This window comes from Macaca thibetana, chromosome 5, assembly GCF_024542745.1.
Source record: "Macaca thibetana thibetana isolate TM-01 chromosome 5, ASM2454274v1, whole genome shotgun sequence".
Taxonomy (NCBI): domain Eukaryota; kingdom Metazoa; phylum Chordata; class Mammalia; order Primates; family Cercopithecidae; genus Macaca; species Macaca thibetana.
This window is the reverse complement of record NC_065582.1, coordinates 155,311,370-155,335,752: the sequence shown is the minus strand read 5'-3', so window position 1 is coordinate 155,335,752 and position 24,383 is coordinate 155,311,370. Positions and strand designations below refer to the sequence as shown.

General features: G+C 33.5%; 2 long non-coding RNA genes across 3 annotated transcripts in view; one reads left to right on the top strand and one right to left on the bottom strand.

Annotated features, from left to right (window-relative positions):
- The window catches only part of LOC126954334 (uncharacterized), a 50,031-nt gene extending 26,628 nt beyond the window's left edge, over positions 1–23,403 (top strand). Inside the window, exons 3-4 of one of the 2 annotated variants that reach the window (XR_007725593.1) lie at positions 22,096–22,191; positions 23,234–23,403. This is a non-coding gene — a long non-coding RNA (uncharacterized LOC126954334). Of the gene's footprint in view, positions 1–22,095; positions 22,344–23,233 lie in introns of those variants that run through there. The other variant, XR_007725592.1, reaches the window with a different exon arrangement.
- LOC126954333 (uncharacterized) lies at positions 9,800–12,454 on the bottom strand. Its single transcript, XR_007725591.1, has 3 exons — positions 12,301–12,454; positions 11,296–11,489; positions 9,800–10,209 (listed from the first exon to the last, which is right to left on the bottom strand). It is a non-coding gene; the product is annotated as an uncharacterized LOC126954333 (long non-coding RNA).
- Positions 23,404–24,383: the final 980 nt, after the last annotated feature.

Below are 24,383 nucleotides of genomic sequence, written 5' to 3'. Positions count from 1 at the left end.
CATTGTGTCATGTATCCACACTTACAGTATCATAGATATTAATTCACAACCCCCCCACATTTTCCTTTCTTTCAACTGTTTTTCTTTTCTTCCAACTGAAAACCTGGTGTACATTGAGCTGTTTGGTCATTTAACTATATTAAGTCCTCTGATCCATGAGCATGGGATGTTTTTCCATTTCTTCGAGTTAATTAAAATTTGTCAGTATTCTACAGATTTTTCTTATACATATCTTTCACTTCCTTGTGAGGCTTTTTTTGTGTGTGTGGCTATTGTAAATGGAATTGATTTCTTGATTTAATTCTCACCTTGATCATTATTAATGTATGGAAATGCTACTGATTTGTGGACATTGTTTTTTGTATCCAGGAATTGAATGCCTTTAATAAATTTAAAAGTTTTCTGGAGGAGTCTTTAGGGCTTTCTAAGTATAAGATTATTTTATTAGCAAACATCATTTGACTTCCTCTTTTCCAATATGGATGCCTTTTATTGCCTTTCCTTGGGTGGTTACTCTGGCTAGGACTTCCATTCCTATTTTGAATAGGAATGGTGAAAGTGGACATCCTTGTCTTGTACCAATTCAGCTTCAATAGCTCATTTTTGTGTTAATATCTAGTTTTATTCTGTGGTCTGAGAAGATATTTGAGATAATTTTATTTTAAAAAGAATATTGAGACTTGTTTTATGACCTAACATAAGCTGTTTCTTGGAGAATATTCCATGTAATGATGAGAAGAATGTATATTCTGTGGTTGTTGGATAGAATGTTCTGTCTGTTAGGTCCATTTATTCTAAAGTCTGGTTTAAGTCCAGTTTTTCTTTGTTCATTTTCTGTCTCAATGTTCTATCTAGTGCTGTGAGATGGGTAGCAAAGCCCCCATTATTATTTTATGACTATTCATATTTTCCTTTAGCTTTAGTAATATTCGCTTTATGAATCTGGGTGCTCTGATGTTGGGCGCATATATTAGAATATTTAGAATTGTTACATTCTCTTGTCATATTGATCCATTTATCATTACAAAATGATCTTCTTTGTCTTTTTTACTGTCTTTGATTCGATACATTTATCCAATATAAGTACATACTCCAGCTTGCTTCTGTTTTTCATTTATGTGAAATATCTTTTCTCACCCCTTTACCTGCAATAAGCATTGCATTCAATAAGCATTTTTACCAGATAAATGAGCTTCTTGTAAGCAGCATATAATGACTTCATGTTTTAAAAATTCATTCCACCAAATTGTATATTTTATGTGAAACATTTAATACATTTATATCCAAGCTTAATATTAGAATTTGAGGTTTTGATTCTGTTATAATGTTGATTTTTGTCTAGTTGTTTTGTGAATTTTTTTGTCTTTTTCCTCTGTTTATCTTTGTTTTTTGGCGAAATTCTGTCATATTGCTATTGAGTTTTTTCTCTTCCTCCTTTGTGTAATTGTTTCATGAGATCTGTGTGTTTCTTACCTTCATGTGTTATTATGATAGTAAATACCAATTTTCATTTCCATGTTTAGAATTATTTTGCACATTTTTTTTTTCAATGTCACGATCTTGGCTCACTGCAACCTCCTCTTTCCAAGTTCAAGCGATTCTCCTGCCTCAGTCTCCGGAGTAGCTGGGAGTACAGTCATATGCCACTATGCCTGGCTCATTTTTTGTATTTTTAGTACAGATGGGGTTTCACCATGTTAGCCAGGACGGTCTAGATCTCCTGACCTCTTGATCCATCTGCCTTAGCCTCCCAAAGAGCTGGGATTACAGGCATGAGCCACCACACCTGACCATTGAGCATTTCTTATAGGACCATTCTAGTAGTGGTGAATTTACTCACTTGTTTGAAAGTGAGAAAAAGTTTGATTGCCTGGGAACAATTTAATTTCTTCTTTATTATGAAGCTTATTTAGGCAGGATATAAAATTTATGGTTGGCAGTTTTTTGTTTTTTTTTTTTTTAATAGGACCCCAATTGCTTCTGGCTTGTAAGATTTCTGTTAAGAAGTGTACTCTTGGTCTGATGAGGTTTCTTCAGTAGGTGACTTGACACTTTTGCCGAGTTTGGATTTTTTTTTTTCCTTCATATTGACTTCAGACAGTGTTATGCCAATATGCCATGGTGTAGTCTGTCCTGCAATGTATTGACTGGATGTCTAAAGGTTTTGCTAGACTAGGACATTTTTCTATTGTTTTCTTAAATAGATTTTCTAGAATTTTACTTTTTCTCTTTCTTTAAAAAAAACTTATGATTTGTGAGTTCAGACAATTTTTTTGATATTTTATTTCTTGAAAGCTTTGTTCATTCTTTGTTATTATCATTTTATTTTTATATGACTTGATTAAATCAAAAGACCTGTCTTCAAGTTCTGAGATTCATTCTTTTGTGTGGTGTAGTCTATTTTTGAAGCTTACAAATTTTTGTTGTAATTCCCTCAATGCATTTATTTCCAGAAGTTCTGTTTTGTTTTTGTTTTTAAATATATTTATCTTCCTGGTGAATTTCTTATTCATATCTTTAATAATTTTCTGATTTATTTGTATAGGTTTTAGATTTCTCTTTCATCTCACTGAGCTTCTTTAAAATCAATATTTCAAATACTTTATGTGAAATATTGGAAACTTTTTTTTGGTTTATGTTTTGGTAAGGATTCATTGCTAGAGAATTACTTTGTTTTTCGGGGGGAGGATGTCATAACACCTTGCTTTTTCACACTTCCAGTATTTTTACACTGATTTATTCCCATATGAAGAAACTTGATTTTTTTTTTTTTTTTTTTTTACTTTTGAATTTACTTTCCTTGGGACAGGAAATTTTTTTTTTTTTTTTGCTTTAGAATGTGATTATGATGTATGTTGAGTAGGACCATTTGGCTTTGCTTCTGGGTGCATTCAGTGGCAAAGACTGTATGATTCCCTAGGTCAAAAATAGCCTTGTGTGGTGGCTTTCTCAGATGCCAGTTGTAGTGGTATGCTGGGTCAGTGAGCAGTCTCATGACCTCTTGAAAAACTGGGGTGCCCTAGGTGATGGTGGTAGCAGAGATTGTGAGAAGTTTCTCTTCAAGTTCTGTGCATTTGTGTCAGCAGTTATTGTAATGAGCTATGCAAATCAACCTCCAGACCAGTAAGTGACACTTACAAGTGACAACCAGCTGCAGTGGTGGTAGTAGGGTTTATTCTTAACCTTTGTTCACTAGGGGTTAACTAGGGGAGATACTTGGGTGTTCCAGGTGATGAGTTAGACAATGGAATTCTCAGTGGTCCTGGTTCTGTGCTCTGCTTCTGAGGAGGGGGCAAAAGTGACCCAGGCAGGGTTGGGCCAGGCAATCCTGCACTTGGACCCCACAATGATGGGCACAAGGGCTGGCCCTGACTGGAGTCAAGGAGCAGTCCTCAGGCCTTGGGAGAAATGCCCCTGCAATGAGTGAAGTAACTGCATCTGTGCTTAAGTCACAGTACCAGGAAAGAGGGGCAGTCCTATCTCCACAGCCAGGAGAGGTACAAGTAGACAAGAGTGAGACCTGCTCTGTTCTCATGCTCAAACCTGGCAAGGCTTCCTCACGGGACAACTCTGGCAGCTTGTTGGGACTGTTAGACAAGTCGCATGCAGAGTGCGCTTCAATAGGTTAAACTTCCCCAGGCTGTAAAACTTGCCAGCTGGGTCAAAACCATGCCTCTAAGACAAATCCCCTCATGCTTTGGTCCTATGAATGGGAGTTGCCAAACTCTTAACATCCATGGCTGGAGACAAAACCACACTCAACTCTCAGCTCTGGCCATAGGTTCCCTCCTCTTCTTGAGACCAGAATACCAATCCCTGGTTTGACACTTTTAAACCAGTGACTGTTACCTCCACTGGCTGGCAGGTTTCCATATAGCCTGCTGTGAGCTAGCATCAGAAATGGCTTCTTTCTATTTGTCTCCAGGAATGAAAACATGCACGGAATACTTCCCAGTGCCATTCTTTCTCACAGTCTCCTGGCTCCTCCCCATGTTCGATCCAAGGCTTGGGATGGTCAAGAGGCTCCCCTGTGGCTTGGTTTGCATGATTCCCCAATGGGAATGTACGTGTATCACAGAGACACTACGCCCCCCCACACACACATACACTTGGGATTCACTAATTTTCAGCTGGACAAAGTCAATGTTGGTTGCTGTCTGCATTCTTTTTCTCAATATCTGAAGTTTTGTTTTGCTTTTCTGTTGAACTCCTATGTTCTTTTTTAAGTGAAAATTCATGACATTAATCTTGGCACACTATTTTGCTATTTCCAAGTGGTTAAGTTATGCTGGCAAAGCCTCTATACAACAATCTTGGAAGGAAAAAAAAGCACCAACTATACTTCTTTTATACTTAAGACTCATCTAGTGTTTCATAGGTTCCTACCAAATTTATTTTAATCACAAAATAATATTAAACTGGATGTACCACAGGATTATCCATTCACCTACTGTAGGACATTTTGTTTGCTTTTAGTTTTGTGTGATTATGTATAAAGCTACTGTAAACATATATGGGCAAGTTTTTATGTAGACAAAAGTATTCATATCACTTAGTTACATATCTAGAAGTCTAATTTTTAGATTGTTAGCATGATAAGATCTGCTAAACTGTTATTGAAGGGGCTGTACCATTTTTCATTCTCAACAGCAATGAACGAGATTTCCTGTTGCTTTTCATCCTGTTTGGTATTGTCAGTTTTTTGGGGCTGTGTTTGTGTTTCTTTTTCCTCTTTTTTTTTTTTTGCCATTCTAATGTGCTATTATACTATTTGAATTTGTGATTCTCTAATGACAAATGATGTTGAACATCTTTTCACATGTTTATTTGCCATCTTTACATCCAAAGTATTTGTTCAGATTTTTTTTCTTTTTAAAATGATTTTTTTTTTTATTGAGTTTTGAGTGTTCTTTGTATATTTGAACACGAGTTTTTTATTATAGGTGTTTTCCAATTATTTTCTAGCAGTTGGTGGTCTGTATTTTCATTTTCTTAATAGCATCTTTTGCAGAACAGAAATTTTTAATTTTAACCAAGTTCAGCTTATCAGCTTTTCCTTCATAGATCATGAGTTTATTGTTTTATTTTTTAAATTGCCAAACTGAAAGTCTCCTAGTTTTTCTTCTAGACATTTTATAATTTTGCTTCTATATTTAAGATCTGAGATACATTTTGAGTTAATTTTTATGAAAGAACTAGTGTCTGCTTATAGGTTCATTTCTGTGCATACGAATTTCTAATCTTTGCAATATTATTAGGTAAAAAGTATTTCTTCTACATTGAATTAATTTGCTCCTTTGTCAGTGATCAGTTGGTTATATTTGTGTGCATCTATTTCTGGACTATGTTCTATTCTGTTAATCTATGTATCTTTTCTTTTGGCAATACTACAAGGTCTCCATTAGCTCTATTAAAATAGATCTTGATATTGATACTGTATGTTCTTAAAGTTTGTCTTCCTCTGTACTATTTTGTTGGTAATTTTAAGTCTTTTGCTTATCGCTATAAAGTTTAGAATCAGGTGGGTAATATCTAAAACAGCTTTCTGTGATTTTGAATGGGATCTATAAAGTTGTGAAGGACTGACAGCTTAACAATATTGAATTCTTCAATTCACATATGTATTTATTTATTTATCTCTTCTGTAATATTTTCATCAGAGTTCTGTAGTTTTCTGCATATAAGCTGCATATGTATTTTGTTAAATTTATACCTATGTATTTCCTTTTTTGGTACTATTATAATGGTATCTTTTTTATAATTTCATATTCTAATTTTTCATTGTTAGTATATCAGAAAGCAGTTGAGTTTGTATATTGTCTTTGTATCTTGCGATGTTTTTATATTCACTTTAATTCCAGGAAATTTTTCTTTTTGTAGGATCTTTGAGATTTTCTACAAAGATAATTATGACATCATGTCAATAAAAACACATTATTATTACGTTCTTAACTGCATAGCTTTTATTTTCCTTGTCTCATTGCAGTAGCTAGGGCTTTCAATCTAGTGTTGAATAGGTGTGCTGAGAGAAGATATTCTTATTTTGTTTCTTATCTTATGGGGAAAGCATCTAATTCTGTGTGTTATTGATTATAAGTTTTTTGGCAGATGTTCTTTATCGAGCTGGTAATGTTAATCCATATTCCGATTTGCTGTGTAGTTTTTATTGCAAATTAATATTGGGTTCTTTATCAAGTTGGTAATGTTCATCTATATTCTCAATTTGCTGTGAATTTTTTAATTGCAAATTAATGTTGGTTTTTTGAAGAAGTTCTTTCTTCATCAAATAACATGATCACATGATTTTTCTTCTTCAGCTTGTTGACATGTTGAGGCACGCGGTTTGATTTTCAATGATGAATCAATCTTAAATAGCTGAAACAAATCACCCTTGTTTGTCATAAATAATTCTTTTCATATATTGTGGTTTCAATTTGGTACTGTTTTCTGGGACATTTGTATCTACATTCATGGAAGATATTAGTATGTAGTTTCCTTCTTTTTAATAAATTCATTACACTTTAGCAATATATAATATTGGCCCTATATAATGAGTTAGGAAACATGTTTCCTGTGTCTGTTGCCTGAAAGAGGTTGTGAAGAATTGTTTTTTTTTTTCTTAAATAACTGGTAAATTTTTCCAGTAAAACAATATGGGCTGCTTTATATTTTTGTTAGGTTGTTAATTAGTGATACAATAGAACTATTTTCTACTTCCCCTTGTGGGAGTTAATAGTTTATATCTTTCAATAAATTGATAAATATTATCTAACATCAAATTTGTGAGAATAGCCCTGTTCAATGAACACCTGGACTATCCTTTAATGACATCTACATCAGTAGTAATGATTACTGTTTTATTTCTGATGTTGATAATGTATGATCACTTTTCTCTGTTAGTTTTACTAATGATTTAGCAATTTGATTGATATTTTAAAGTTTTCAGCTTTTTATTTTATTGATAATCTCCATTTTTTCCTATTTTCAGTATTATTGACTTTGCTCTAATTATTATGTTTTATTAAGTTTTAGGGTACATGTGTTGCAGGTTTGTTACATATGTATACTTGTGCCATGTTGGTGTGCTGCACTCATCAACATTTACATCAGGTATAACTCCCATGCTCTTTCCTACTTTCCTAAGGCAGCAGCTTAGGCTATTGATTTTTGATCTCTCCTTTTTTCCTAATATGTCTTTAATGTTATGAATCTCTCTTTAATTATTGATTTTCGTATATCTCATACATTTTTATAAGTTGTAATTTCATTTATATTTAGTTCTAAATATTTTTTTACACATCTGACAAAGGGCTAATTTCTCTTGAGAACAGACATTTCTCAAAAGAAGACATTCATTGTCAGAGAAATGCAAATCAAAACCACAATGAGATACCATCTCACACCATAGAATGATCATAAAAAGTCAGGAAACAACAGGTGCTTTGAAAATATGTTGTACATGGAGTAAATAGTTGGGGATTTCTTAGTTATCATTTAGATATAGACTTATAGTTTAATTCCATTATGGTCTGAGAACATGCATTGTATGATTTTGAAACATTTAAATTATAAAGTTATGATTTCTAAACATTTAAATTATAAAGTTATGTTTTATTTCTCAGAAGGAGGACTCTCTATGCAAATGAAACACAGGAGTTTAAGGAGAATAGTCTGTTTTTGAATGAGATGTGCTGTGAATATCCATTAGATTGAGTTTATTGATATTTTTCTTGATGTCAAATGTCTTTACTAATTTTCTGTCTGCTTGTTCTATCAATTAATGATAAAAGTATACTTGAGTCTCTGTCTTAGTCTTTTCATACTGCTGTGATAAAATACTATATACTGGGTAGTTTATAATCAAAGAAGTCTGTTTTTCACAGTTCTAAATACTGAGAAGCTCAAGATCAAGATGCTGGCAGTTTTGGTGACTGATGAGGTTCTACTTTCTGATCCTTAGATAGCATCTCCTCACTGTTTGTTTGCATGATGGAAGGAATGAGGAGGTTTTGTTTGGGCTTTTTTTATAAGAGGCTAATCTCATTTATGAGAGTTTTACCCTCATGACCTGTTATGGTTAATACTGAGTGTCAACTTGATTGGATTGAATGATGCAAAGTATTGATCTTTGGTGTGTCTGTGAGGGTATTGCCAAAGGAGATTAACTGGCCTAGTCTCCCAGCCTACATCTTTCTCCCACGCTGGATGCTTCCTGTCCTCGAACATCGAACTCCAAGTTCTTCAGTTTTGGGACTCCTTGCTCCTCAGCTTTCAGATGGCCTATTGTGGGACCTTGTGATTGTGATCATGCCACTGTACCCCAGCCTGGGCAACAAAGTAAGAACAAGTCTCAAAAGGAACTGAAAAGTATTGTGGCTATATTTTTCTTTTTCTTTATGCATTACTGTGCTGCCAGTTAATTCATTTATCAGCAACATCATTAAGTGAGTTAAAAGATATATGTATGTGTGTGTGTGTGTATATATGTGTGTGTATATAATATGTGTGTATGTGTGTGTATGTATATATATAGACTCCCCTTTTAATGTATATGTGTGTATATATATGTGTATATACGTGTGTGTGTGCATGTATATATATATGCGTATATACATATATACACGTACACACACATATGCACACACACATACATTAAAAAGGGGAGTCTATATATATACACACACACACACATACATACATATAATATATATAGCCTATTAGTTCTCTCCCTCTAGAGAACCCTGACTAATACATGACCTTATCACTGTCCCAAAGGCCCCACCTCCTAATACTATCATCTTTCATATACCTTTAGACTTATTATATTTTCTTGGAGAATTGGTCCCTTTAGCACTACACAATGCCACTCTAACACTTGGAATTTTATTGCACTATGGTTTTCTTTGTTGGAAATTAAATCGTTACAATAGCTTTCTTTTATTAGTATTAGCATGATGTAACTCTCTATTTATATACTTTCAATCTATGTATGTATCTATATTTAAGTGAATTTTTAATAGATATTGCATATTATTTTTTCTCTATCCTACCACTTTTTCTTTTAATTGCAATATCCAGACCACTCACATTTAAAATGATTACCGATATAGTTGTATTAATATCTACCATATTTATAAGTGTTTTCTATTTATTTTATATGTTTATTACATATGCATAGTTATTTAAAATTCCTTGTTTGACAATTCCAACATCTATATCATATTTGGTTCTTGTAATTATGATGCTTTGTCTCTTCAAAATATGTTTTTTCTTGCCTTTTGGCAGGCCTTATAACTTTTTGTTAAAGTCAGACATGATGTATCAGTTAATAAGGACTACATTATATGTGGCCTTTAGTGTGAAGATTTATGTTACTCTTGCTTGAAATAGGATTGTGTTTACTGTTTTCTATAGTTGTATGTGCTAAAGATTAAAATTCTTTTTCTATTCTTACTCTGTCTTCTACATTGTTTTGGGGCTTTTCTAATAATTGCTCTCAGGGAGAGTCTGAAACTAACGACTTTTTTGTTGCTGTTGCTGCTATTCCACTGAAATCTATTGGTGTAGTGGTAAATTATAGGAGAAAGAAAGTATTGTGCAATCTTATGACTAAATTCTGTTGGTTAGTGAGCTGTGTGTTTCTGGGCTGTGATTTTCAAGCATTTCTTAACTTTTTATCCCCACTTAGGTGAGACACGAAGGCAAGCAGTGTGATGTTTGAGAAGTTATCTTCTCTTAGATGGGATAACGCTATATTAGCCTTTTCCCCTACAGATGAAATCTTTTGTTGGGTAAACTTGAATTTATTTCATAATGATTATTCCTCCCTTCCCACCGCTAGAGCCAGGAAGGTATCCTTCTTGGCTCCTGACAGTGAGAGACTGATGGGGGTCCTGGAGAAAGTATCCACTTACACTGTAGCCTCAGAAGTTGCTCCTTCTCCCTGTAGTTCACACTCAGTCTTCAGCATTCATCAAGATTACTTGTTCTGACTTGCTGACCCCAGTAGCCTCTGCTCCAGAAGAATAGATCTTGGCAATGACTTTTGGATTCATCCTATCTCTCCATATTTCAAGGTATCAGTTTGCTCTGTGACCTCAGGTCTCTGATAACTTCAAGAAAAGTCATAAGGTTTCAGTTTGTTAAGATTTCTCAACTTGTCAGAACTGAAGTGATGACTTTCAGACTCTTTAACTGTTGGAGCTAAAACTAGAAAAAGAACATTTCTTAAATGAAAAAGAACAGATTAAAATAGAAGTGGATCACATTTAGTAAATGTAAGAAATATTTTAAATTATATACAGAAATGTGCATGTGTGCAAGTATTTAATGGGCAAAAATAGAATTGATCAAACTTTTTAAAAAGTTAAAAACATACTGGCCTAGAGTACTGGTTTAGTTTTGTTTTTCTCAACTAATGGGTATTCAAATGCTTGGTGTATGCCTGATCTGAACCAGGTTAATATAAAATATAGGAAAAAATATATTTCCCATTCCAAATAAATCCCAGTCTACTGGCTGTAATACAACAATTTTTTCTCATAACTAGAAATTTGCAACACTCCAAGGAAATATTTCTATAGATATTAATTTAGTTTTGACAGTGTTGATCACTAAAGAGATAATTAACTAATTTTTAAAAAACTGGAGGAAAGGTTAAAGAAAAGCATTTGAAAAAATAATAAAAAAGAACAGTAGGAAGAATCCCAGTACTTCAACTTATACTGATACAGTCAAGCTTCTCACGTGAGTTTTTCTTTTAAATCATTATGTCATTCTGTTCTCATTGGGGAATAGTTTATTCACATTAGTTAATTTTCCACATACCTAAAACTTCACTTTTTCTATTAAAAAATATTTTTTACTCTAAAATGTGTCTGATTAAAACACATGAGGATTTGGATTAGAAGAGTATGTGTAGATCATTTGCTAGTACCAATCACCTTAGCTTGATATATCCCACACTGAGGCTCTTTCCTGTTTTAGGTACCAGCCTCTTCCAAGGCACTTGTTTCAAAAAAATGTTTCTTAGGTATATAGTAAAAGGTTTTTCCCATTACCAAAAACAGGACTCCTGTCTTTGATGTCCAAACTAAAAACAACAATGAAGCAGACTTTTCCAAAACTACAAATCCAAGGAAAAAAAGTCCTGTAATTCCCATTTTTACAATGCACATAATCATTGTTAAGGTTCAAATGTGTCCCCCAAAATTTATGCGTTTGAAACTTAATTCTCAATGCAATCGTGTTGAGAGGCGAGACCTTTAAAATTGGTTAAGTCATGAAAGTCCTTACCTCATGAATGAATTAATTCCATTCTTTCAACAGTGGGTTCATTATTGTTGGAGTAGATTCCTAATAAAAAGATGAGTTCACCCCTCTTTTCTCTCTGTCTTCCTCGTGTGATGTCTTCTGACATGTTACAGAACAGCAAGAAGGGCCATGCAATATGCTAGTGCCTTGGTCATAGACTTTCCAGATTCAAGGTCCTTGAGAAGACAAATTATCTTCCTATATAAATTATCCAGTCTTAGGTATTTTCTTTCTTACAGCAGCACAAGACAGACTAAGATAATCATTTCCATTTTCCCAAACAGTCTTATTAAGCCATTTCAATGATGACGTAATTGAGTCTCACGGAAGTTAAGCAACTTAGATAAAGATAAAATCAGTGCCTCAGTAGTAGAAAGCTAATAACATGTATAGCAAATTCAAACTTATACCAAAGTTTATATGAAAATATAGAATGTTAACCACTGTCTTCATATCTACAATTTGCTTTGGAAATAAATTATCGTTTTTTTCACTTAACTAACATTTTAATACAAATAAAATAGCAAAAGCTTATAATATGGAGAACAGTTGATTATTTAAATCTGTACATTCAGAACTGTTATATACAAAAGCATATTAAAAAGTCATGTTTACTTCAGAATTTGTAGAATAAATAAAAAAATACAATGTATTTCAAGGAAGATAAAAATCTATAAAGATTTTCCTAAGGAAATGCATGATAAATACATTATTTAAGATTACTATAGATTTGTATCTTTATCACTAAAGCTGCATCCCAATTTTATGGTAAAATATAAAATTAATTCTCAAAAATATATATGAAAAACTAGTAAACTGGACTTTGTAAACTTAGATCCCAGGCCAATGTGTAATACTAGTTTTTGTCACTGGTGAAAAAAAACTTACCGTGAATCTCTATTTCTTCTTTTTAAACTAAAGAATGGTAAGTTTTATGACTTCATAAGCCCCCTTGAGTTCTAAAGTTGTCCATCTGGTTTTACTTACACATGAATTCGTCAGAGATAGTAAATCTTCTGTTTTATTTTTATTCACTCTATGTTTCTTGTACTTGTATGAAGGCTGACCATAATTGCTGCTGGATATCAAACACCTCATTATTAACAATGCGGTTGTCTACAGATTTTATGTTTTTAATTTCAAATGCCTGAAAAAAATGAGAGTTATTTTTACTGAGAAAAGTTCTTTAACTTAATAATTTTTTTTCTTATTGAGTTGATACATTTTCATTTTTCTTTTCGTAGAAATCTTATTTCTACTTTTCAATAAATAAATTTATGACTGTCAACAACTTTCTCAAAGTCACAGTTGATTTCACAGATGATCATAAAAAGACTAGAAACAGCTAAAATAATGGAAAAAGTGACTGCCTGATAGAACACTTTTGTTGCATGTATTCATGTATAACAATTCATGATGAAAATATGAGACTACCACTACATTCAACAAGTAGTTCAAAAATAGCTAAGATTAAAAATTTTCTCAGCTATATTTCTGCATTTTTCTGGACTTTTGATGCTTTCATTTTTAACTATGTGATTATTGATATACATGACTTTTTGGTCACTATGCAATGACATTATTTAAATTTCTGCTTTGACCACTCAACCCAAAACTTGTAGTTTAAAATATTATTTATTTATGTCACTATTCTGGGAGTGTACAGTTTGGGCCACATTGATCTGTGTTAAGTTTTCCACTGGTTTTGGCAAGACTCATGTGAAATGTGGTCAGCTGCCAGGTTGTCTCATGGCTCATTGGTTTCAAGGAGTCTCTTCTTTGATAGTTTATATCTGCCTCCTGTAGGTCAGCCCAGACTTACTCAAATGGTGACAAGGTCCACCATGACAGCAAAAGTGGAATATGTAAGTCTTCCTAAGGTCAAGACTTCAAATTCTTCCATCATTTCTAAATTTTATCATTCAAAGGAAATCACCAGGGCAGCTCAGATTCAAAGGGCATAAATACAAACTACACATTGATTAGAATAGCTGCAAGATTCAGGCATGTTGGCTTATGTGTGTAATGCCAGCACTTTGGGAGGCCAAAGCAAGAGGGCTGATTGCGCATAGGAATTTGAGGCTGCAGTAAGCCATGATCATGCCACTGTACCCCACCCTGCCTGGGCAACAAAGTAAGAACACGTCTCAAAAGGAACTGAAAAGTAGTGTGGCTATCTTTTTCTTTTTTCTTTTTGCATTTACTGTGCTGCCAGTAAATTCACTTATTGGCAAAGTCATCAGCAAAGTCATATGTGTTGAACAAATGTTTGGTTGAATATGCATGAAATAAAGAGATGAAGATAATATAATTCAGTATGAGGCTAATTACTAGATTCCCAAATTGTGACCTTAAATAATGACTATTAAGTATCATGTTAGACATTCTTCAGATAAAATTTAGGACCATTTGTGATGGCTACAACAAATGCTTGGAATAGTCTTTAAAAAAACTAACAGTAGACATATTCTGCCCTCAAGTATGGAATAAATCATGGGAATAATCAACCTGTCTCATGCAACAAAAAGTGTGAGAAAAATATTGTTTACCCCAAGAAAATTTTTTTTTTTTTTTTGAGATAAAGTTTCACTCTTGTTGCCCAGGCTAGAGTGCAACAGTGCAGTCTTGGCTTACTGCAACCTCCACTTCCTGGGTTCAAGCGATTCACCTGCCTCAGCCTCCCAAGTATCTGAGATTATAGGTGCCCACTATCACACCCAGCTAATTTTTTTTTTTTTTTTTTTTTTCCTGAGATGGAGCCTTGCTCTGTCGCCCGTGCAGGAGTGCAGTGATGTGATCGTGGCTCACTGCAACCCCTGCTTCCTGAGTTCAAGCAATTCTCCTGCCTCAGCCTCCCAAGTAGCTGGGACTACAGGAGCATGTCATCACACCCAGCTAGTTTTTTTGTATTTTAGTAGAGACGGGGTTTCACCATGTTGCCCAGGCTGGTCTTGAACTCCTGACATAGGGTGATCCACCTGCCTTGGCCTCCCAAAGTGCTGAGATTACAGGTGTGAGCCACTGTGCCCATCCCCAAAGAAATTTTTAAGTGAGGACTATTCCCTGGTATTGGAGGTAGAAACTATATTCATTTATTAATTCTATAGATAACTGACCATCTAATTTAGAGATATAACATAAACCACACATTTAAAAATCCCTGCTTTAATAAACTTATAATATAGAAGGATAATTTGTAAATAGAATAAAGAACAGTATTTCAAAATTCCCAGTTTGAGCCTAATCGATATTTTCCCTGAGTTTAACATTTCTGTAAGTCTCATGGGAAAGTCCTGTTTAAGGATTTCCCTTCATCTTTTTACATTAAAAGTCAAGGAGCTAAAGAGTCAAAATATGGGAACAACTCAAAAATCTATCAACTGATAAATGGACGACCATTATTGGATGAAGTATTATTCAGTCACAAAAAGGAATGAAGCACTAATAGATGACACAATGTGGATCAATTTCTGAAACATTAAGTATAGTGTTTCACTTAGTAAAGTGAAAGAAGCCAGTAATGAAAGACAACATTAGTGCGGTTCCATGTATATGCAATGTCCCTAATAAGCAAATCTATAGAGACAGAAAGTACATTAGTGGTTACCTAGGGCTAGAGACAATGGGAAAGTTGTAAGGTGAAGAGTACAAGGTTTATTTTGGGAACGACGAAAATGTTCTAAAATGGACTATGCTGATTATAGCACAACTCTGTGAACACACTATAAAACATTGAATTATATACTTTAAATGCATGAATTCTATGGTATATGAATTTAATCTCTGTAATTTTTTTCCTTTAAAAAAATCACATGGAAAAGAATTTTCTTTCCTGTAATGGGAGAGCAGCTTATGTTCACATGTTTCTATCAGAGTTCCAGAAAAAGAAGAGAGAAAAAATTATACACAAAATTATTTGAAGAATTATTTCCTGAAAATTTTTCAAATTTTGTAATTTACAGTAAGCCAAAGATTTTAAGAGTGAAGTAAATTTCAATAATGTTAATTAAAAAGAAAATACCACCTAATCACACTAAAATTAAATTTGAGACTTAAAGATTAAGAAATAATCTCAAAAGCAGTAAGGAAAAAATACATATTAAATATAGGGGAACAGTGGTAAAAATAAAAGGTCTCTTTCTCTACATAAGTGTATGTATATATGAATATATATGAGTATGTATATGGCCATATATAAATATATCTATAAATACATGTAGATACACATAAATGCACATAAATATATAGATGATTATAAATATATGTGCATCTATCTACACACTCAGACACAACACACACACGCACACACACACAGAGGTTTGTTTATAAAAATTGGTTCATGCTATTGAGAAAACTAGCAATTCCAGTGTCTTCAGGGTAAATGGACAGGTAGAAGACACAAGGAAGAGTTGAAGTTAAATCTGAAGGCTGTCTGCTGGCAGAATTTATTCTTCTCTGGGGGAGATCATTCTTAATTGTCTCAAGACTTTTAACTAACTGTGGGATAAGGTTCACACATATTATGGAGAGTATTTATTTTACTCAAAGTCTACTTATTTAAATATTAATCTCATTTAAGAAATACCTTCACAGCAATATTCAGACATGTGTGAACAGATATCTGGGTACCATGGACAAGCCAAGTTGGCATATAAAATTAACCATCACAACCTCCAAACGAAATTGCCAATTAAATAACAAGACAATGCAATTAGACTGGCATCAGACTTATCAAAACAATATAAAAAGCAAGCCTTTAATGGAGCATCATTTTTTAAAGAAATTTAATTTAAAAATGAGTGAAAAAAGAATGTTTACTATTAAGTTGTCCACCAAGTATCAAAGCTATTTAAATATTGTTTTAAATAGTGAATAGCCCAGGGTATACTATCCTCATTAGCTGTTCTCACGTAATCAACTAGAGTGGTCAGAAAAGGTTTTGTTAAGGAGTCACATAATGAATATTTTAAACTTTGTTGGTTCTATGTGTTCCTGTCATAGTTTCTTCTTCTTTTGTTTTTCTACAACTGTTTAAAATTGTGAAATACATCTTTCATGGACTATAATTTAACAGGATGTATGCCAGATTTGGCCCCTGGGAGCATATTAATTCCTGTGTTAAAAAATGTGCTTCATCTAACCAAGAGATGACTGAATGAACACTGGCAAAAGCACTACTGATGAACATTTAATTGTAAAGGCAAGGGCCAAAAAATTATTGTATATATACACATATACACACATACATATGTGTACTTCAATATGTATACATATGTAAATAAAAATGTATTCTGACAGAGTCAAAATAATGAATGTAAAGGATGGTAGAAAAAGAGAGATGGGAATAAGAAATATATATTCATTGAATAATGAAAAATCAATAGGTGGCAATCAAAAGATGCCATAAAAAGTAGCAGAGTAAAATGTAAAACAAAATAAATAAAAAGAGATTAAAGGCTTTTAAAAAAGTAAAGGTATAAAGATAACCACAGGATCAAAACTACTGATATTTCTAAATATCAAGTAAATTCGTCAATAAAATACATCAAATAAAATACAAATAGCAATTATAAATCTGACAGCTGAGACCAATAACAGTCATAGAAATAAATATGAATAGACTTAATTGTTAGAAGAGAAGATTTTCATTTTGGCTAACAAAAAAACTACCCAACTACATGCTAAACACTAGAGATACTGACAACAGAAATTCACAGGATCTAAAATAAGAGTTTCTTGGTTTCTACAACTTTTTGAGTCTGAGATTTTACGTATTGACTTGTAGCGCATTCTATTTGTCAAATCAAGTCATACGGCCATCGAAATTCAGATAAAAAGCAAACTAGTCCTTCATCGAAATTCAGATAAAAAGCAAACTAGTCCTTCATTGGAGTTGCTGCAAAGCCATTGTAAAAAGCCATGGATGTTAGAAAATAATATTTGTGGATACTATGATATTATTTCAAACAACTTACCACATCTGGTATTGCATTACACTTAATCTTCACAGAAATGCACATGAAAAGTATTACTATTATTTTTCTTAATTTACGGTTATGGGAATTTTGCCTCATGGATGTTAAACCGCTTGTCCAAGATTATATCACTTTTAAAATGACATTATTAAGACATAAATCAATTTTTGTGCAACTCTAAAACACATGCTACTGAAGATTACACCACGCTAATTGGTTCTTTCCCTGTTCTGGAGTTCAATGTATTGCAAGGAAAATCTTATTTCACAGCCATATCATGGCATTTGGCTTCTATTCTCTATCCCTGTGCTGAAAGTGTCTTCAAAGGAAACTAAATGCTAAGAGAAAGTAATTTACTTATTTGCAAATATTATGATTGTCTACATAGAAAACCCATGAGAATGATAGAAATGATGACAAGTAAGAGAGTTTGGAATGTAGCAAGTCACAGAATTAATAAATATATAAACATGAATGGTTTTCCTTGATATCAGTCATGACTGGTTAAAATGTAAATAATTAAATAAAGCACATGGATAATAGCAAAAATGATGAGAGAAATACAAGTTTTCATGTTTTATCCTGGTCTTCAATCTCAAAAATACAAACTCTTCTATGTGGAGATTTCATGCACACTGCAGACTTAATATTGCAAATTGAACTCATCATTATCATGTCCCTCTATCCTACTTCACCTTATGGATTCCCTTGCTCAACTCATGACATTCCCATGTCCTTATACCCATGTTGAAAGTCTGAAGTTATTGGCTTCATTACTTGAATATCTCCTCTCCTTACACCTCAAATCTATATTTTTGCTAACTTTTCCTCTAAATGTCTTCATAGACTTCATTTATAATTTTCATAAAATAAAATACATGTATTTTAATGTATGTTTGTTGTTTTGATAAATGTATCCACCTATAGAAACACCACTTTAATCAAGCTATAAAATATTTTCAAAATCCCAAAAAATGTACACATAACTTCTTAGAGTCAGAGTCATCCTCCCAAGGCAACCACTGAACTGAGTTTTATCACCACAATTTAGATTTACCTTTTCTTTTCTAGAACATTAATAAACAGAACCATACTGTGCGTACTCTTTTGTATGTGACTTATTTTGTTCAACACAATATTTTTCAGATTCATTCAGGTTGTGTGTAACATTAATTCATTAATTTTTTATTGCTGGATACACTAAGCCAAATATTTCTTAGGTAATTTTGTCTTCACCAATGCTTAGGTTACAAATCTCTTTCTAATTTGTGTCTTTCCTATTAATGGCATGATTTACTTTCATTACGACTTTTTCGAAAGTCTCTTTCATACTGTTTCAGAGCACTATTATAAAAAGCCCCCAATCTAACTATGCAACTCCTCTACAAAATATCCATCAATGGATTCTCTCAAATGATAGATTAAAAGAATAAGCCCCTTACCATAGCATCCAGGATCATTCAAGATCCGTTCTTTTCCTCCTTTGCCTGCCTTATCTCATTATGATTCAGAACTTCCTAAGTACATTTACATTTCATCATATTTTATTTTAGCTCTCCTTTGTTTTGCTCTACATTATTTGCTTTTCAAGCCTAAAAGAGTTTTCTTTGCTTCTTTGTTTAGGTGAGAGTTTCTTCACAATTTGAATAGGAAAGTATAAGGCAGAGAAGACATGGTAATTTAGGACAAAAAGAATAGTGTTCAAAATGTTGATGCATATTTTAAAAAGCATGATGAGATGGTGTGTATGGATGAGTAGAAATCATGAAAGTATTTCTGATATTGTTTCAGCTAGATCTCTCAGGGGGTTTTGCAGGAGCTGACATTGAAAGTCTAGGCTGAGTTGACATCAAATGTTCTGCAAATTAATTCATTGGCCATTATCTAGCAAAAGTGATGGAAAATGATTGAAATGTTCTGAATGTTATATTAGTTATCTATTGCTGCTGCAACTAAGTACCACAAATTTAGTGGTTTAAAACAACACAAATTTATTATTTCACAGTTTTACAGGCCAAAAAGTCCAATTCGACTCAATTAATTCATATGACCCAAGAGTTACAAGGCTAAAGTCAAAGTATTTATTGGCTGGGCACTTCTCTGGAGGCTTTGGGCTTCTATTCTCTATCATTGTGCTGAAAGTGTCTTCAATATGAGAAAGAATGGGGATACCAATAAGAAACTAAATGCTAAGAGAAAGTAATTTACTTACTTGCAGATACTATGATTACACAGAAAACCCATGAGAATGATAGAAATGATGGCAACCTAACAGAGTTTGCTAATGTAGCAAATCACAGAATTAATAAATATATAAACATGAATGGTTTTCCTGGATATCAGTCATGACTAGTTAAAATGTAAATAATTAAATAAAGCACATGGATAATAGCAAACATGTGCAAACTCTTTTAGGTTGTCATCATTTCTATCATTCTTATGGGTTTTCTATGTAGACAATCATAGCATCTGCAAATAAGTAAATTACTTTCTCTTAGCATTTAGTTTCTTATTGGTATCCCCATTCTTTCTCATATTGAAGACACTTTCAGCACAATGATAGAAAAATAGAAGCCAAATGCCTCTTTCTCATATTGAAGACACTTTGAGCACAATGATAGAGAATAGCTTTCCAGTTCATTCAGCTTGTTAAAAGAATCCAGTTTCTTATACCTGTAGAACTGAGGTCCCTATTCTTTAATGGCTGTCAGCTAGGGCTGGCCTCTAGCTCCTAGAGGTTTCTTTCTCTTCCTTATATATGGCTCTCTCACTTAGAACAAGCAATGGCTCATCAAATCCTTCTCATACTTGGCATCTCTCTGACTTCACTTTTTGCTGCTTATCTTCTACCACGTCTCTTCTGCTCACATCTAGACAAACTTTTTTTGTTTGCTTTTAATGACCTGTCTAATTACACTGGGCCCATCCAGAAAATCCAGGATAATCCCCCCTTTTACAGTCCATAACCTTAATTACATCTGCACGGTCTCTTTTGACATGTAACATAACATATTCACTAGTTCCTGGAGATTAGTATGTGGATGTCTTTGGGGGATGAAATTTGATAAGGTCAGATTTAGGTTGTTAAAGGTGCTTATAGATGACTTACATCTCCACAAAAATTCATGCATTGAAACTTATTTATAAGTGGGGTAATTGAGAGGTTATTAGTCCTTTATAATAAGCACCCTCCACCTTCCTCAGTGAGCTCCCTTGTTACTTCTACCACGTGAAAACACAGCAAAAAGGCAACCTTCTAAAAACCAAGAAGTGGGTCCTCACCACACAGCAAATCTGCTGGAGCCTTTATCTAGAACATGCCAGCCTCCAGAAGCGGGAGAAATAAATTTCTATTGTTTATAAATTACCCCGTCTATGGTATTTTGTTATAGCAGCCTAAATGGACTAAGAGAGAAGGTTTATTCTGGTAACTGGGTGGAAGTTATATGTGGACATAGCAGATGCCTCTGTTGCCTGCATTATATTCCTTCAATCCACTTGTGATTTCAGTCACATCTTGTGAGATCACATTCACCAAATTTTCCCACTGTCTTACCTCAATTGCAAGCTGTAAAATTTATAATTTGCTCAAGGAACTTTTTATTGCTGTAGTTTATCCATAAGCATAGCCCAGAAGTCCTAGTGGGGAGGTAGAATAGGGGCGTTTTAAGGCTCCCAGGTTTAGATCCTCATCTGTGAAGGATGAAAGTTGATTGATAAATGCACCCCTCCCATTTTGCATGCGATGAGTCTTCACATTTATCAACACTCCCAGTGGATTTGAGCCTGGTTCCCACACCAGCAACTCCTTCCCTAAACACTGCTGCCTGCGATCACTTCCCAAATAGATTGCCTGTCAGTGCCCATCTCCTTGTCTCAAGTTTTGTATTTGAGATAATTTTAACCAAGACAAAAAGCAAGCTGTCATATTTATAGAGGGGCCACTATCATATTTTATTATGAGGGTCTGAAAGTGTTAACCAAGGCAGTGGCAAAGGGCTAAATGAAAGAAGATAGTTTTAAGACATGTAACTGATTATATTTAGAAACATATTGACTATGGAATGGAGAGAGTGAGAGGATATTTGAGAAGGTTAACTTGCAAGGAAGGCAGGGGAAGAAAAGTGAGGTAGTATTATATCTATCTGTTCCCAATATGGACTTTAAACTAGTCTGAACCAATGATAAACCTGGACACTATCTAGATTTAAGCATCAAATATGCAGTAAGTACTTAATTACTCCAAAGTACTTCATTAGTATATTAATTAATTCTAATGTTACAGAGTATGGAAATCTTAAACTCTTATATAGTGCTTAATATAAGCCAGGTACTGTTCTAATCACTTTATGATGTAAAACAATTTTATCCTCTTAATATCCTTATGGGTAGATACTATTAAATGACCCCTATTTTAAATATAAGAAAACTGAGATACAGAAAGATTTAATAACTTTCCCAAGTTTACACAGTTCTAAGTAGTAGTGCTGGGGTTTGAACCCAGGGCCATCATGCTCTTGAGTTGGAGATTTTAGTTCTACATGATTCTGTATCTCTTAGTATTAATAATACTAGTATGTTTTCTAGTAATACTAACATAAGTATGTGTGGTCATGGGAGATTGAAAACACGGACACAATATTTTACAGTCCTTCTATCAAAAGGTAGAGGCTATTTCCCCAAATCTTGAATTCAGGCTGGCCCTGTGATTTGTTTGACCAATAGGTGTAGGCAAATTAAACATTATGTGAGTTCTACAGAATAGCCCCAAGAGTCCTTGTTGTTTATGCTTTTTCTCTCTTTTAAGGAAGCTAAGTCACACTGCTAACTGATGAGAGACCAACTTGAAAGAGGGAGGATCTGCCAATAGCCAACACCACAACTCCAGATATATGGGAGTCAGGTCATCATAAACCATCCCTCTTTCTGCCAAGTCACAGTAGACTGCAACTCCATGAATGAGACAAGGAGGTATCAGTAAAAACAAAACAAAACAAAAAACAATAACTGCCTGGTGTAACCACAGAATCTTAAGAAATAATAAATCATTTTAATACAATGTTTTGAGTCGGTTTGTTATACAATGGTAGATAACTGACTATGATTAACAGAGAGGCTACTTACAATAAGAAATAAAGCTAGCTGCTGTGGGAAATAACAAGGTAGTAAAAATATGTTGCTAAAATTAAGAGGTAGCAGTAAGACTTCACCTTGAGGAAGACAATGATGGAATAATTAAAAACTATAAAAACAAATCTAGAATATTTTAAAAGATTCCTTCAGATAAGATCTTAGAATGGAGAAATAGTAACCAATGAAGAAACGTTTGCTCCTAAACTACATGTTTTCCTTGTCTGTGAAACTATTGCAAATTCACATTATACATAGTGTGTTTTTATGAACACAGTTATTTTAAAGATATAAAAAGAACTGAAAGGAAGATGAGCTTTGAAGTCAGATAAGACAATATTGTAATACTTACGTTACAATTATCTGGCTGGTTTTGAAACAGTTACTGGAGGTCTTTTTACCTCGTTTCTGGTCTGTTAAATGGGAATATTGGCATCTGATTTATAGACTTGTTTGTTAGTTAAGTACACTGACATAAGTAGACAGTTATTTTAGTGTCTAGTTTAAAAATTGGTGTGCAAAAATTGTACTTTACTTCACCCTTAACTTGTTGTAGGAGAACTTAAAGAAATATCCATAGTTCATTATATCACAACGAATATAGTGCCACTTTCTCAATTATATTTCTAATGAATTAGAATTTTCCATTGCAACTTTTACACCGAGGTACGCCTAAAACAGTATGGCTTTCATTTTAGCTAACCCAATTGATAATAAATTAAAATATTTATCATTATAAAATAAACAAAATAATATATAATATTAATTAAAAATATATATTATTACTCTTTAAAACAAATTCTTATGTCTTCCAGGCTATAGGGCAAAAACTGGGGTCCACAGAATGCTTGCTCAATCAACTTTGCTCATCCAAAATCACAAAAATCGCCTCAAAAAATGTTGATGATAATTTAATTTTCTTCACTCTCCATGAAGATGTTAGATAATGCTCACTCTGGGCAAGGAAAAAAGACAGACTCATCAATTGTGTTACTGATGATATTCTTGCAAAAGAATTTTCTTTTAATTGAAAAAGTTGAATATGAGCCAGGCATGGTGGTTCACGCCTGTAATCCCAATAGTTTAGGAGGCTGAGGTGGGTGGATCACTAGAGGTTGGGAGTTTGAGAGCAGCCCGGACAATAGAGCGAACCCTGTCTCTACTAAAATTACAAAAAGTTACTGAGAGTGTTGCTGGGTGCCTGTAATCCTACCTACTTAGGAGGCTGAGTCATGAGAATTGCTTGAACCCCGGAAGCGGAGGCTGCAGTCGGCATGGGCAATAGAACCAGACTGTGTCTTTAAAAAAAAAAAGGAAAAGCTGAATATGGCACTGTAGGTGCTACTATTCAATTCTGACTGTCTACATTCCTATACAGCTAGAATGACTATAACTGACAAAATAGTATTAAGATGGTATTTATCCATTCAGTATGACCCTATTGTTTGTAATTACAGAGATCATTGAAGCCACGTACATGAACATCAATAGCAGCACTCCTTCCCAAGATTTACTCCACCTCCCACATTTTCTTTAATTATCAATAATGCTCTGCTTCTACTATAGGTATCTACATACAGATAAACCTATAAACTCTAAGAGTCATTTGAAAAAAGTCTATCATCAGAAGAAGCAATGTTGAAAATAATTTCTATTATATGTATTATTTTATTCATATTCCAAACAGTTAGTTGAAAAAAACCACAAGTAATTAAATTTGATAATTTAGTATGCAGAAAAGTTCTATCATGTGAAAATGGTATGTTTCTGCCACTGGCAAATGGTATTACATAACTCCATGCTTTATTTTAGCTTTGGAAAACATAAAAGTAAATGCAAAATATATTTATTCATCTTGATGGCTCCTGGAATATTTATTTTTGTGCCTCCTCCAAAGGATTTTTGTAATTTGAGTTACTTGTTTAGTTGTGTGTAAATCTTTTATAAAATTCCTTAGAAGTAAGC